Source organism: Simochromis diagramma, unplaced genomic scaffold (assembly GCF_900408965.1).
Source record: "Simochromis diagramma unplaced genomic scaffold, fSimDia1.1 OVJJ01000176.1, whole genome shotgun sequence".
NCBI lineage: Eukaryota > Metazoa > Chordata > Actinopteri > Cichliformes > Cichlidae > Simochromis > Simochromis diagramma.
Window position 1 is genome coordinate 4,887,778 of NW_024386892.1, and position 16,292 is coordinate 4,904,069.

The window sequence follows — 16,292 nt, forward strand, 5'->3', positions numbered from 1 at the left end:
GCTGAATAAAGAGGTCAGAGATGTAGAAAGCAGAAAGGAGCTAAACCGTGAAGGGCTTTGTAGGCAAACAGGAGGGTCTTGAAATCTATTCTGAACCTCACTGGCAACCAGCGTAGAGATGCTGAAACAGGTGAGATGTGAGCAGCAGCATTTTGGACAAGCTGAAGACGGGAAACAGAGGACTGACTGAGACCAACGTAAAATGAACTGCTGTATGCTGTCGTCTGCTTACCCTCCAAATATTATTAGAGGGGTTTTTTGAATATAAAAAGGGTCAGGTGTCCTGACAGGTGTCACTCCTCTCTTAGTTAAGCTGCTGGGAGCTTCCCATGATGCACTGAGGGCAGGATACTTGTAGTAACCGGTCCACATTTTAATGCTTTTCACCATATTTTATTTACACACACGGTTGCTTTTCTTACAATATTGTCATGGCTGCAGCTATACTGCTGGCAGCCAAACATATCAACATCAACAACCTCCCAGGATCCAGTACAGACTCTTTATGCCAACGAGGCGTGATTGCGAATGCCGCTCAGGTGCATCCGCCTCCCCTGTAGTGGCACCGCAGACCACGCCACACCACATACCTCCATCGCCCGACTGATGGCCGGAACCTACGCTTAGAAAGAAGTTTTCTTCCCACACAGAGTGTACAGTGGACGCTAATGTTTTTGTCACTTTTTACATTCTAAAGTAATGTAAGTAAGTCCAGGCTTTAAACGCTGAAACCAAGCACACCATTGTTTTTCTTGTGGAGAGGTCTGCAGGGATGTGGACACCAAGGAATTTGAAGGACCCCACTCGCTCTACACATTCTCCGTTGATGTGCAGGGGGGCATGGGCAGTTCTGTTCCGCCTGAAGTCCAGGATGAGTTCCTTGGTCTTGGTGATGTTAAGTGCCAGGTTGTTTGATGCACACCATTCTCCCAGTTTCAGGACCTCATCTCTGTAAGCTGCCTCATTTCCCCCTGCAATCAACCCCACCACTGTTGTGTCATCAGCAAATTTGACAAGTTCTCTGGGTGGGCGGGGCTGCAGTCAAATATGTAGAGGGAGTAGAGTAGTGGGCTTAGTACACGGCCCTGGGGTGAGCCGGTGCTGAGAGTGCAATCTATTGAAAAAGAAGTTAGTCGATAGTGAGTTACACCTTTGGCAGCCTAATTGGTCAATGTCATGTCAATCACAAATTTAACAATCCAATCAGAGAACAGATGGGTTTGGCTGTCAGAGCTTTACCAAGCGTCAGGTCCTGGAAGGGTAAATGCCCTTTCACATAACAGCGTTTTCCTTCATCGCCATCGCGCGCGCGCGTGTGTGTGTGTGTGATTATATCGTATGGTATTTTATCGTCATGTGTTCAGGATCTCTGTTACAATGTTACTGTTTTGGTTGTGCTGCATGAAAGACGTTGAGTGTGTATTAGGGAAGGTTAGTTACCGGAGAGTAAATTATTCAGGAGAACTCTCCCCTTACATTAACTGCCCTGTTACTGTACCACCTTAATAAACCATGGTGAAGCAAAATGTCTTGTGCTTAAGACTCTACATGAAACTTAAAATATATATGTTCAGTGCACATAGAAATATAGTGTATATAGTTACATAGTTATACATATCATACAAAAATCCACCACAGCATCATGGTGTGTGTCGCTGTAGAAAGGTAATGATTTCTCTGTCCAGTATCTGTGTAATTTGTCTAATTCAGTATTCAAACGTTTGTAAAAAATATATTTTTAGTTTTGAGTCTGATGCTATTCCAAGCAGTGGCAGTCCTAGCCTGTTTGGCGCCCTGGGCGAACACTCCCTCTTGCGCCCCCCCCCCACACACACACACACACAAAACATATTAAGGACTGTACATTAACATAAAACTGTTTTACACACACACACACATGAAGAGAGACAGAGTATGCATAGTATGCAAACGGCTACCAAACAGCCATCATAATTTGTCATTCAATGAGCACAGGACAAATCAACAATTAACAATGACTAATTAATATTAAAATCTGTAACATAATGTATTGTTTGGAGTTTAGTCTGTTACTGTTAATATTTTTACCATTTCCTCTTGGAGCAACTGTAACGCACATTATTTCCTTAGGGATTAATAAAGTATTCTGATTCTGATTGTTTCAGGATGACCTGCCATGATCCAATCACACATCTGCTTATCGGCATCTTTTGCTCGTTTCTCCTCCTCTTCTTTTCTTTTTTTTTCTAAACTGAGGACCTGATGGCTTTGAACTTTTCTTGTCCATCTTCCATTGGTTTTAATTTTGCACTCCAGTATGAACACAAATCCCCCAACTCGAGGATCACCACAACTTAACCTAATAGACCTACACCTACAACATTATAATTGAAATGTGCTCTATTTGGAAGAAGCAGGTCTCCCTCCCCTTTCGACGGCTTGTGTGAGACTTTAAATCATCAAACTGTAAATTTTAAATTGTTATTGATCCTTTACCCCTCGTCCTAAAGTGCATATTTATTTTCTTACTCTTCTTATATTTATTGTTTGTTTACTTGCACTGCTGTAACTGGAGCCTCGTCGTCTCGCCTCTCTATATACTGGACTGTATGTAGCGGAGATGACAATAAAGTTTACTTTGACTTCAGCAGCGAGCAGGCGCACCGAGGGCTCTCGCGCTCACTTTTCGTTTACAGAATTTCGAAAAAACATCGGTGCAAATTACAAGTCTGTATCATAATGTCTGGTGTTTCCGTGTTTGTTGGTTTGTTTTTATTTTGTTTTATTTTGCGAGCTGATTATTAGATGCTGCTCCAGCCAGCCAGAGAATCCCCCGCCGCCCCGCCCTCTCCTCTCTGCGCCGCAAGCAGCAGGCGCACCTCGCAAACGGAGGGCGCCCTTACTCCCAGCAAATGGGCGATAGAAAACCGATCGGTGCCTGTACCGTTCCCAGTATGCGCTGGCTGACATCGGGGCAGCATGAGTACGAGCATTTTCTTTTTTGCCGAGACCCGTGATGCCGCCCCCCACCACGATGCCGCCCCGGGCAACCACCCGTGTCGGCCGTATCTAAAACCGCTACTGATTCCAAGGCTGTGTTTCTTGCATTGCAGGTACTTGATGATTTCCTGCCCAGCTAACACCTCTGTGGTGATCTGTGTCGTAGTGTGGTTTCTTTTGTATTAATTGTCCTCACTTTTTTCTCCTCCAATCTACTATACCATATCACATCACCTTTATTTATTAAACCTTTATTTATTAAAACCTTTATTTATGAATGATCCTCATTGTGATAGAGGGTATCAAAATCTTTGAAATAGTCTATAAATAATCAGCATGGAAACAACTGCAGTGAAAGAAAGTCATTGAAGTTGTTGGCCTGAAGCTTTAGGATAGTTTACATTTGCATAACTGATGTTATTTCCTGATAAATACAAAAGAACTGCACCACATCTCTGGGTTCTCTGGAAAAACAGGAATGCAAAATAATTTGCAAACCTGATAACTTCTGTTTGGTTCAGATGTATTTTGTTGATCTTTTTCTATTTCTCACGAATCAAAATTGGCACATCATCACATTCAGATCATAATTTGGATTGCAAAAGCTGCTGGAAAGGAGGGATTAGCTTCTCTTCTTAGATAACACCAAGCTCTATCTCAGGAGTGAATGAGACATTGGTGGACTGATCCACACCACCAGGCTCTACAGCAACAACATTAATCCTGCACAGTATGTACCACTGCCAGATACAAAAAACTGGACTAAAGGAAAGACAGCACAGAGGCGCCAATCATGGCAGCACAGGAACAAGCTCTAATCACAACATCGATAGAAGCCAGGGTCTTGTGTTGACCAAAGTTCTGTGCAAAGGTTAAATTGAGAAGAAGAAAAAAACCCCAAAGCAAAACAATTAAAAAACAAGGTAATAGATAAGAAATAAATGGGTACATTTATTAGGTGCTAAACACACGCACTCATGGCCGACAAATGGCACAGGAGATACAATGAGCTCTCAGAAAGACTCAAATGTCAGTGAGTAAATATAAGTGTAGTTAAAGATAGGAAATTTCATGAGTAAAGAGACTGTTGTTACCACACTGCTGACAGCAGCTTTCAACACTAACCATAACAATATGGGTTGTTTCTAGCAGATTTGACTGTGAGGGGAAAGCTGTCCCACAGTTTGAGGGCACACAAAACGCTCACCCTCTGAGTTTAAATCAAGAATGAGACACAGTCAGAAGCATCACACCAGAGGGACCTGAAAGCTGAATAAAGAGGTCAGAGATGTAGAAAAGGGCTTTGTGGGCAAACAGGATGGTCTTGAAATCGATTCCGAACCTCACCGACAACCAATGTAGAGAAGCTGAAACAGGTGAGATGTGTGATGTGAGCAGCAGCATTTTGAACAAGCTGAAAATGGAAAAGAGAGGATTGATTGAGACTAATGTAAAGTTAATTGCAGTACTCTGAGAGGAAATGAGAGCATGAATGACAATTTAGCAATCTCTCACACAAAGGAAACGTAATATTTCATACAGAGCACAGATGGAAGAAGCTGTCTTGTGAAGGAGAAAGGAGTGAAAGGAGAAATTTTACTGATATTTTCCTTAAAGAAAGCAGGTATAGAGAGAACAATATAGCAACTAAGATGGAACCCTGAGGTACCCGTAGCAAAGTGTTGTTGTTGTAGAAGAATAGTTTGCAGTGCTGGCAGAGAAGGATCAGATTTACAGGTATGAGGTAAACCAGTGAAGTGCTGGGGGACAGGGATATTTTCACCAGTGGTATCAAATGCAGCACTGAGGTTGAGGAGGATGAGGATGGCACAGTCTACTGACAGGACTACTTCATTGTATACTTTTAGGAGGGCACACTCTGTGCTTTGTTGGTATGGGTTAGGGTATGTTGGTATGTTTATATATGAAAGTTGAAGGAGAATTACTTTTTCCAAGACTTCTGAGAGAAATGAGAGTTTAGAGATTTCTCTGCATATAAAAACAGTCAGGTATCCCGCAATCCTCTCCTAGTTAAGCTGCTGGGGCTTCCCATGATGCACTGAGGGCAAGATACTATATTGTTCTTTCTTTGTCAGTGTTTATGCTTTAATCTTTTTATCTTTTGCTAGTTTTGTTTAGTTTTCTGATGGTTTGGGAGCAGACACAACCTTTATGGGATTTGGGTTTTGGGGGATGACAAAAGGACAGAAAGGGCAACGAATTCGATTCCAACTCAGCTTCCTGGTCTCAACTATGTGAAAACAGTTCTGTGCTAATAGTCAACACAGAAGTAAGTGTAACAATCTTTGAGTGGAAGTTTGCATGGTGCTGTATTGCAACTTTGTGTTGATGTGTTGAGTGATTTGGTCTGTAACAATTTTAAAAGAAAAGTTTGTCATTTCCAGCTGTTTATCAGCTGTTTGATCAGATCAGCAACTAAAATTCTTTACTTAATTCATTTGTCTCATGTTGTGAATACACATGCAGTGAACGTCATACAAAAGACATGAATTAAACACAAGCTGCGGGCTTAGTTTACATTTTTCCAGGAAAAAGATGTGAGCTCAGATAGGAAAACATTTCCATGCTGTTATAAAAATAGCATTCTTTAAAAGCCTCCAAGCAGTTATGTCTTCAACCTTTCATTCTTCACAAAACCTTTATAGTAGGACAAATAATGTGTCTACTCCATAATGTAACAGACATGAAAAATCTGTACACAGCGCTTTGAGTACTCCGGGAGAGTAGAAAAGCGCTGTATAAGAATCAGTCCATTTACCATTTACAGGAAACTTTGATCATTGCCCAGAAAAAAAGAGGGAAAGGCCACATATTTAAATTTGTATTCCTTGTTGTTTGCAAAATTCACCTTATAAATTTCAAAGGATGTGATGTGGTAAACTAATTTGATCTGTTATAGAAGAATTTTTCTTCCACAGTGCGTCTTTTCTCTCTCTTCTTCCCCTCACCCTCAACTAGTTTATGGTAACATTAGCATTATTCAAAATGACATAACACTATTTACTTATAAAGTAACGTTCCAGTCCCAGGTATGGGTGAGTTTGCAATCCAAATGGCTGCAGGAATCTGGTTTTGAATCTACCCAGGACCATTTCCTGAATGTCATTCTCCTTTTTATTATTCTCTCTACTCTTTATCTATCAGAGAATAGGCTCCAAAATTTAAAAAAAATAATTTTTACAGCTTCTGTGTAAGCAGACAGTGACAGCACAACTGTGAGGAAAGGAAGTCATTCAAATTTTGAAATCTTACAATCCTACAGAGCAATGAGGTCTATGAACCAGCTGCTCCTGGAAATTTCAGGTCCAGGTTTATCAGGAGATGCCATCAAGCCTTTTTAATGCTGGCTTATTTACTTCTTTTATTCGATTTTTTTAGTGTATATTTATTGTTATTCAGTCACTGTTTTATATAGTATATATGCTGTAGAACTTGTAATTGAGGTTGATTAAAGTGTAGCTACACAAATGAACTTTGACTGGCCCATATGGTCACAGGGCCATATGGGCCATTGCTAGGGACGATTTTTAGGGAAGATAGATGGATTAAAAACAAAATGCAAAGTTGTTTCTTATGTTTAGTGTCGCTTAAACATGCAAAGACCGGGCCAACATACATCAGAACAGTTGTTGTGAACATTTTTCCTCTTGATCTGACAGAGATGATAGCTGATGGCAGCAGAGGAAGGAACTGTTTTAAAATGAGGCGAAATGATTGGCTCACAGACATTTTGTCAGATGTTTAGCCAATAAGTAGCATGGGCACACCTGGACCTGGTGTGGCTAGAAGGGCCGGCGTTGATAACTATCAGCCAGTGGCACGTTGTCATCACTTTTCATATTTATTGCAGACTGTTTTTAATGCAGAGGACAAAGCAGCAAACACTGGTGTAGAGACCTGAGGAGTGATCTTGAAACAATCAAAGGTAACTATGCTTATAAACTTCAGGCTTTGTATTTGCAAAACTGTAGTTGCATTATTTTTATTTGTGTCTATAGAAATATTCATGAGGTATAAATCATGTGTATTGTGTCATGAGGGTGCTGTGAGCGGTGTGGTAGGCAGGAGTAGGACCCAAACGCAGGGCTCAAAATACAAAGGGGGGAATTATAGAAGGTAGCTTCATTGCAACATGGGGGACGACGTAACAATGGGCAGAGGGAAAAAGAGGACTAAATACACTGAGGGGTGAGAAGGGAAGTGGAAACACATGGGAAACACAGCTGGGAGAGTTTAAACATAATCAGGTGGGTGGAAGAAAAACTGAACACAATAACATAAGATGTGAAACTGTCAAAGTAAAATAGGAAAACAGAGACACACATTAAGACATGGACTGACAGAAAAAGAGGAAATAGAGGGAGCCGAGACATGCCTGGGAACATCTGAATAAAAACAGTGACAGAACTATAAGTCTTAAAAAGTCTAGTTTCACCAATCCAAAGGCTGAACATTTGGACTCATGCGAACGAGCTTTCAGTCCAATACTACATTTAGTCTGTTGCTGTGACAGTTCACTGTGGCTCTTGGGGTTAAAAGCTCAGGCCTTTCAGCCTTGTCAGAATGTAATATTTTGCCAAATAGTTGTTTCTGTTTGATGTACCATTGAGAAAGCAACATATTGAGAAGCACAGTTAAGCTGGAAAAACAACAGTGAAACACCAGTGAGAGAAGTTAGTGATAAATTTTGCTTTAGTTTGCAACATGCAGCTGAACACTGTTATTAACCGTTAATTTCTCTCTTAAAGGTTCTTTAAAGAAAAATTGATATGACTTCATTGACTGAAAATTCAACTACCAGCAGCAGCTGGAACAATGATGGCAACTACACAGATTTTAAGGACTTCTGCTGGTATTATGAGGACAGCATTAGCATCTTGACATGGATAATTGTTTGTGTCAGCCTTCCTTTGACCTCACTGGCAATCTTTTTTCTTTGCATAAAGGTGTGTATATTATCAATAAGATTGTTTTACTACGATCTGGGTTTTGTATGATTCATTTTGACTTTGGGACTAAAGTAAATAAGCCACAGTAAATAAAAGGTGAAAAGGTAAAAAATCATATGATTTAATTAAGAAGGGTGACTTTGCAACATCATAACTGTTCAAATGAAAGAATACATTACATCAAAAGCCATTATTTTTGTTACTTTTGAAGGTAAGGGGAGCAGTGTACCTGTTATTGTCTGTTTTTGTTAGCACTGCATAGTTACAAATTTGAATTCATCCTATTAAATACAGACTGCAACACTATTGACAGCTCACTGAACAGCTCTGGAATAACGGAAACTGCTTCAGTTATTTTGCTGCTGGTTTTTGTTTTTGGACGCCCAAAGACTTTACAGCAGTTTGTAAGTCACACTGCAGATTTGGGTCCATTTGCTTTAGTAAACTACCCTAGACTGTACTCTGACAACAGCCCAACTACTACTGCAGCTTTTATATACTGCAGCGCCCTGGGGCGCCTCTGTCAGTGCGCCCCAGGGCAGCTGTGGCTACAATGTAGCTGCCATCACCAGTGTGTGAATGGGTGGATGACTGAACGTGTAAAGCACTTTACGAATACAGGTCATTTTACCATTTATAGATCTCAAGATGATTTTTTTGTCAGTACTCACAATGAAAGTTTCAGTTTTAACAATCATTTATTTAATTTATTAGTGGCAATCACTAGCAAAGCAACATAGACAAATCCATTCAATTCAACATAAAATATAAAATATAGTTTTGTATCATTGTATCAGTGTTATAAAGTCTGGTAATGAGTCACAACATTAAATGTGTGTGCAGCTGAGTAGAAAGGTGCTATATAAGTATATATAAGTACTGGTTCTTTTAGCATTGAATACACAGAACACATTTAAACTACTTTTCCCCTTGTATTTTACCATTGTAGTATATGTCAAAACATCAACCCATTTTCACCTCATAATTCTTAATGTAATACTCCATCCCAAGCTCAAAGTCTGGCAAAAAAAAAAGACAAAAATGGACTTTAATTTAAAAAAATAACATGCAATGTATTTATTTATGTAAATAAGACCAAGTATTAATCTGCAAGTCTTTAGTGTGTAGTATGTTATATGAAATGTTTTTATGTGGAAACCATAATGCCTAAATTGTGTTGACTGAACATGTTTATAGTTTACTTTGTTTTCCTTTAGGTGCGAAATGGTCACATCGGTCAAATCTATCTCATCAACCTTTACATTTCTGACCTCGTTCAGCTCTTCTGTATGGTCGTTCACATGGCAGGTGTCAAGGACGACCTCACACCGATAATATTCTCTTTCTATGTCTACCCTTCTGGTCTGATGGCAAGTGTTAGCTTCATGGTGTGTGTCTCCATGGAAAGGTAAACATCTGTGCTGTGTGTTTGTAGCTAGGTTCTCTGAGCATTTATTGCTTTTCATTAGTATATCTTTTTAATACCTCTCCATGTCAACTCCTCTGTGTGTCTTTCTTGTATAATAGGTATTTGGTTGTTGCCCATCCAGTGTGGTACCAACAGAGACGAACCATCAAGGTCACTGTGGTGGGCTGTGTCTTAGTCTGGATCATTTCTGTTTTTGTTGGCCTCTTAAATAACGACTATTTGGGTGCCTTCCTCATCATTCCCCTTCCTCTTCTCATTTTCTTCCTTATTAAAACTATTAAAGCCGTGTCTGCAACCAGTGTCCCCTCTGATGAAAAACAAAGAATTGTGGCAGTTTTGGTGCTGGTGGTGCTTATTTACATATTGGTGTTTGTGCCCAGAACCATTTTGGAAATACTGTACCTGACAAATACAAATTGAGCAGACTTTTTACTTTGTGTATGACACTACCTGCAGTTTAGTTCAGCTGAATCCCCTTATAGACTTGATTATGTACTTTTTCATTAACAAATGGGTGTTAAACAAGCTTTTTGGGCTGTCTGTGTTGTTGCAAATTGGACAACAATGATCTCAGAACTTCAGTGACAACTACATAAAATCAGAAGGAAATTGTGCAACTTCCGAGTTGCCTCACTGTAGATAAGTGAAGCTTTTTTTTGTTGGATTGTTGGCTTAATGGGAAATGGCTGTTCAGGCAATGTTTCTGTTGTTTATTAGCATGGATTAAAATATACATTATATGTATCAATTAATACAATCAACATTTCATTCCTAATTCCTTATTTGATCTATTTTAGTTTTACTGAGACAATATTTGTTTGCTCTTTTGTGCCGTTGGCTGTAAAACTATCTGCTCTTTCAGCAGTGATCCAACAACAAATTACTTTCCCCCCCAAATGTTAAGAAAACCCGACAGAATAATCAACATGTACTCTTAGAATTGCTTTAAATCCCTTTGATTTCTGTATTCTTAAAGTGCAGTGTGGTCTAGAAAAGCATGTATAAAAAACAGATTTTCAAAAAATACAGTTTGTACTTGATAATATAAAATATGACAACATAAATAAATTAAAAAGTCTTTATTGTTGTTCATGTAACCATAAAAAACAGAATGAAATCAATTAACTCAAATCCCATTGTGCAGTGTCATGTCCCATTTAAAGAAATCAGGTTAATTGATCTAACACACTGGTGTATGTGTAATATCATCTTGCATCTAAACATCGGAGAGCGCTGATTTACTACCACTGCTTGTAACTTTTCCATTTTCTTTTCCATTTTTGTGATAATAAGAGATTCAGAAGATCTCATTTTCAGTCCTCTACTACAATTTATAAATACAGATATAAATATTTATTCTTCATTAACGAGCTCATATATAACATTTGCATGGTATCATTTAAATAAGTTATTAACAATGTATTTACTGTATTTTTCAGACTATAAGGCACACTTAAAGTCCTTTAATTTTCTCAAAAATCAACAGTACACCTTATGTATGAATTCTGGTTGTGCTTACTGACCTCAAACCGATTTTTTGTGCTACATCGTGCGCAAAAATCTGTTCTACATGTTTTAGAACGACTTTGGTAAACTATGAAGCGGCACCACTTGATGGTCAGAGCATTAAGGCTACCGTAGTCATGAGCCTCATGGAGTAATAAGTACTGTGCTTCAACATAATATTACCGTATTGTGTGTGTACAAGGACCCCAAAATGGCACCTGTTAAGAGACATTCTTACGAAGCAGATTTCAAACTCAAGGCTATCAATTAAGCAGTAGAACATAGTAAAAGAGCAGCTGCAAAGATGAAGAATTTGATGGATTTGTGGAATAGGAATGAACTGAAAAAGTGAGTGTATTGTTCTGTATTTTCTGTGTTACAACTGAAGAATGTTACCCTCTTCAACAATGTAGAATAAAGTTTGACTTATCTGACTGTTTTTGTTTTTTTTTCACTTAATGGGCCTTATAATCCAGTGCGCCTTATAATAATAATAATAATAATGATGGATTGGATTTATATAGTGCTTTACAATTCCATTATTCATTCACTCTCACATTCACACACTTATGGTCCAAAAAATACGGTAGATGCACTTTTATATATTCTCATGTTCTTCTTTTGAGAGAAGACAATATGCTTAATTATACGTTTTCAAAATTTATTATCAAACGGTTAAAATTTTTGTTTCGTTTTTTTCATGGTGCCATGGACCTCTGGTTCTCCACAGCTCAGAGAGACAAAGGGTGCTGCATCCAGGAAGGAATTTTATTGTGTGTCATAAACACTGAACGTTCATGTCATTGGTCAAAAAGTTGAGGCAAGACCACGGTTCAGATATCCGGATCACATTTCAACTTTCGCACCTTTTGGACATCTCCCTGTAATAGGAGATGACTCTTCCCATTTCACCATGGGAACCATCTTTAGGTTGGTGTCAGGCCTGTACGTAGAGAGACTGAAACAGGAGGGAGAGACAGCGCTAGAAATGCTTTACAAGAGTGTGGGGAGGCTTTTTATGGCTTAGAATATTTAAAGTAATAAAACATACAAATGGTTTCTACTTTGTGGATTTTCACCATCGCGTTATGTTCCGGGACCCCTGTAATAGCTAAAAACGTGCAAATTGAGGAAAATTATATATGGTCTGATATAATGTAAGTGGAAAATTTTAATGATAAATGCTCAGTATGTGGTTATAACAATCATGAAATTTAAAAAGAGTATTGGTCCTGTGACACTGGAGAACTGTACAGGGTGTACCCCACCCCTCACCCCATGGCAGCTGGGATACTGCAGCCATCGTCTTACAATGAATTGCAAATTGATTTGCATGATGAATGCAAATCAATTTGGATGAATGGTTGAATGGATGAATGGTTTAAAAATAAAAATCTGTTTATTTGGCTGGAAAACAAATACACCACCAGCACCACACGATTTAACCCTGTCATGCATGAATTATGGCAATCTCAATCGGGATTTATTTGATTATTGAATGTGTAAAGCGCTTTGATTATTGGAAGTGCTACTAGTTTCTCATGCATACACAATATCATAATAAATTGAAAATTAAAAAAATATATACAAAAAATAATACATAATAATATTTACCTTTTACTATATCACACCTGGCTCCAGTGTTTGATGTTCCTTTCACTGTATCCAGTTTTTAGTGATCTTAATCTGCAGTTGTTCATGATAATCAACACCTGCTCTTCTGGACACACCAGATGCAGGTGTGTCTCATGCTGTTGATTGGTTTAAATTACACGATCTCTTAGTCAGTTAAACCAATCAGATTTCGACACAATCCATTCCATCTGGGAGCCAATCATTTTCCTGCTGTCAGATGTTAACATTTATTCATCTTTAACATCTTTAACAGAACATGCAGAATACCCACAGTAAATGGTCTGTATTTGTATAGGGCTTTACTTGGTCCCTAAGGACCCCAAAGTGCTTTACACATTCAGTCATCCACCCATTCACACACTGGTGATGGCAGCTACATTGTAGCCACAGCCACCCTGGGGCGCACTGACAGAGTCGAGGCTGCCGGACACTGGCGCCACCGGGCCCTCTGACCACCACCAGTAGGCAACGGGTGAAGTGTCTTGCCCAAGGACACAACGACTGAGACTGTCCGAGCCGGCGCTCGAACCGGCAACCTTCCGATTACAAGGCGAACTCCCAACTCTTGAGCCACAATCGCCCGAAGTCAGTAGGTACTGACTTCAATGCCTAAATAGTTCTAAAGCTTTCTTTGGGACACCAACGAGTCTCTGTGACTGTGGGACAGAGGCCTAAACATATGATTTCGAACATCTGTAAAAATAAAAACAAGACTCAGTATTGCTGAAAGCTATTAACTAATACATTTATTGCAGACAGTAACAGTGTATATTTAGTAGGGATGGGTATTGATAAGATTTTCACGATTCCGATTCCATTTTCGATTCTGTTTAACGATTCGATTCTTTATCGATTCTTTTTTAAAAAGGAGAACACTAAGGTCGATTAGCTTAGAACTTTGTTTTATATCTTCTCTTTGAACAAGATAGAAATTTAGGAGTAACTTGGCCTTACAAACCCAACAGTGAGATCTTAAGAGATCCACAGCCTACGGCTCTTTAATGGGGTGTCACAGGGTCCCCAGGAAAAAAAATGTAAATGTAAAATAATAAAATAAATATTCTTCTGTAGCAATAACAAAGTATAACATAAATTATTCTGTAGCAATTACACAAGAATATCCAGTAATGTCCCTGCCTACAATTAAACACATACACTTATCGAAAATCGGGGGCATCTGCTGTGGCAAATGGGTGCAAGCCTTTTACCACAAACTTAGTCTCTGCTCTGTGACATTCGTCTATCCTGGCCTGAAAGGAGACGCTACCGGTAGACTGCAGCGAGAACTGCCAGCATCTGAGCCAGACTCTGTCTGTCTCATCGTGGTCGCCTAAACGCACAGTAATGGCAGGTTTTGTAATAAGGCAGATCGCGCTAACATAATATGCACTGTTAGTTGATTATTTACCTGCCGCATTAACGGGAGAGGACGTGCAAACGTTACCGCTGCTGCTGGGTTGAGATTCACGAGTCCGGAATTAAAAACACGACATTCATTTAAGGTCATCGCGTGTTTTGTGAGCAAATGCTTTTGCATATTCGTAGTGTTTCCTCCCTTAAATGAAATATCTACTTTGCAAGTATTGCAAGTTGCCCTGTTGTCATCCGTTCTCGTAAAGTATAACCAAACTTTTGAGCGTTCGAGCCGCCATGTTTCCTGCCAGGTAAATGACGCTCCGCAACGTGGTGACATCATTCGGGGCGACTGGAATCGATAATGGAATCGTTTGCAAAAGTGGCAAACAATTCCAAGGAATTGAAACAGTGGGAACCGGTTTTCAACAAGAACCGGTTTTCGATACCCATCCCTAATATTTAGGTAAATAAGTTGAAACATTTACTAATTACATTAGTAACATTAAAATCCACTTTATGTCCTTAACACACCCTCTTTTGCAAATAGTTCATCCATCATGCCAACATTTGCAGTTCCATGTCACTATCTAGTGACCCAAAAAAGCAGTCTGTGTAGGCTCATAGTCATGACATAGTTGGAAGAAGATTTACTGACACAAGTGGTAAAGTTTAAGTAAAAGCATGGCAAATCTTCACTACGTATGACTCTGGATACTGTAGCTCCTCTGAAAAGAAAGTCTCTATAAAGCCATTTATGCGTTTATGCATTTATTAGGCTGGACTACTGTAATTCATTATTATCAGCATGTTTTAAAAACTCCCTGAAAAGCCTTCACTTAAGGCAAAATGCTGCATGAGTACTGACAGGGACTAGAAAGAGAGAGCAGATTTTTCATATACTGTTTTCCTTTCATTGGCTCCCTATTAAATCCAGAATGAAATTCAAAACCCTGCTCCTCCATTAAAGCACTTCGGTCTCAGACTGCAGGCTTACTTGTGGTTGGAGTATTTAAAAGTAGAATGGCAGGCAGAGCCTTCAGTTTTCAGTGCAGCCCTATGTGGATCCAGCTTCCAGATTGGATTTAGAAGAAAAATATAACATCATAAATGTATACAAAGCTATTGCCAAGAGCACTCACACTGGTCTATTTTCTATGATTCTTCAAATCTAAAAAAAAAGTGGAGGTAAACTAACATTAAAGCATCCTCTATTGGGAGCACCATGGCGCCATCTAGTGGTCAAATATATTTTAAAAACGTCTGAGCTGAAAGTCCGAGAGCATTAAATAGTATCCTCAAATTTAAACCATTATCGTTATGAATTTTGAAATGCTTAAATATTTATTTCTCATTGTGGAGTTTAGTGAAATACCACCGTGATCTGATTCATGAGTCCTCCTGGAAAAAACACAGCAGCATTACTAACAGCAATTCAGACCATAGATGGTACATGACATCATAAAGCAAAACACAAAATAACAAAAGAATTTATGGAAAAAATAGTGCTTTATATTATTTTCTTTATTTAACCAGGAAGAAATTAGTCTAGACATTAGGAACGGCTGAGGAAAAAGCAGAGACAAAAGCTTCTGTAGATGGATGTAAGTTTGCCTTATAATTTTAAACTGCAGTGAACATTGTAATGCAAAAGATTTCTCTATATAGTAAATAAAATGCAACTAACACTATAGAACTAAAAATTATAAAATAAAATTCTGAAATGAATACATTCACATGGAGATGCAGATTTATTGTCCCAGTACTGCTTAAAGCTACAACAGCCGTTTGCTTTTTCCTCACACTGATGGCCCGCTGCAACATACTGCAGCAGCACAAACCAGCCAGCGGCTTGTCAGTGAGCATTTTCTGCATGTGAAAAAAAAATCAAGTCCATAAAATATGGAGCCCCGCAGGGGACATGGGAGAAAAAAAAAATAAGACGGACTTTTGCGAGATCTCGCAAAAGTCCGTCTTAATTTTTTTTTTCTCCCATGTCCCCTGCGGGGCTCCGTAATAAAAGGACTGAATAGAAACAAGATAAAAACAACGTCTCTGACAGTGTCATGTGGGTGAAATTCAAACGTTAACTCAGACTCAGACCAGCACAGAACTCCTGGTTTGCCTCATAAAGTCCATCAGTGGTCAAGTGTTGCAGATGGCAACACAAGACCAGTGTTGGTCAAGGTACTTGAAAAAAGTAATCAGTAACTAACTACTGATTACTTCCCCCCAAAAGTAATCCTGTTACTTTACTGATTACTTATTTTCAAAAGTAATTAGTTACTTAGTTACTTTTTAAAAACATGATTTACAACCTGAATAGGTAATAAAGCAATAGATTTTTCAGACCAATTCTAGTTTCTCTGCATAATCCATCATATAAAATGTAATCAAATGAAAAAGTCTCTTTTTAAAAC

The 16,292-nt window shown here is 38.9% G+C and overlaps 1 long non-coding RNA gene across 1 annotated transcript; it reads left to right on the forward strand.

The window, feature by feature from the left end:
- Positions 1–6,399: 6,399 nt before the first annotated feature.
- Positions 6,400–11,323, forward strand: LOC120734764. The gene is made up of 4 exons (XR_005696107.1): positions 6,400–6,925; positions 7,749–7,946; positions 9,167–9,357; positions 9,477–11,323. It is a non-coding gene; the product is annotated as an uncharacterized LOC120734764 (long non-coding RNA).
- The last annotated feature ends 4,969 nt before the right edge of the window (positions 11,324–16,292 follow it).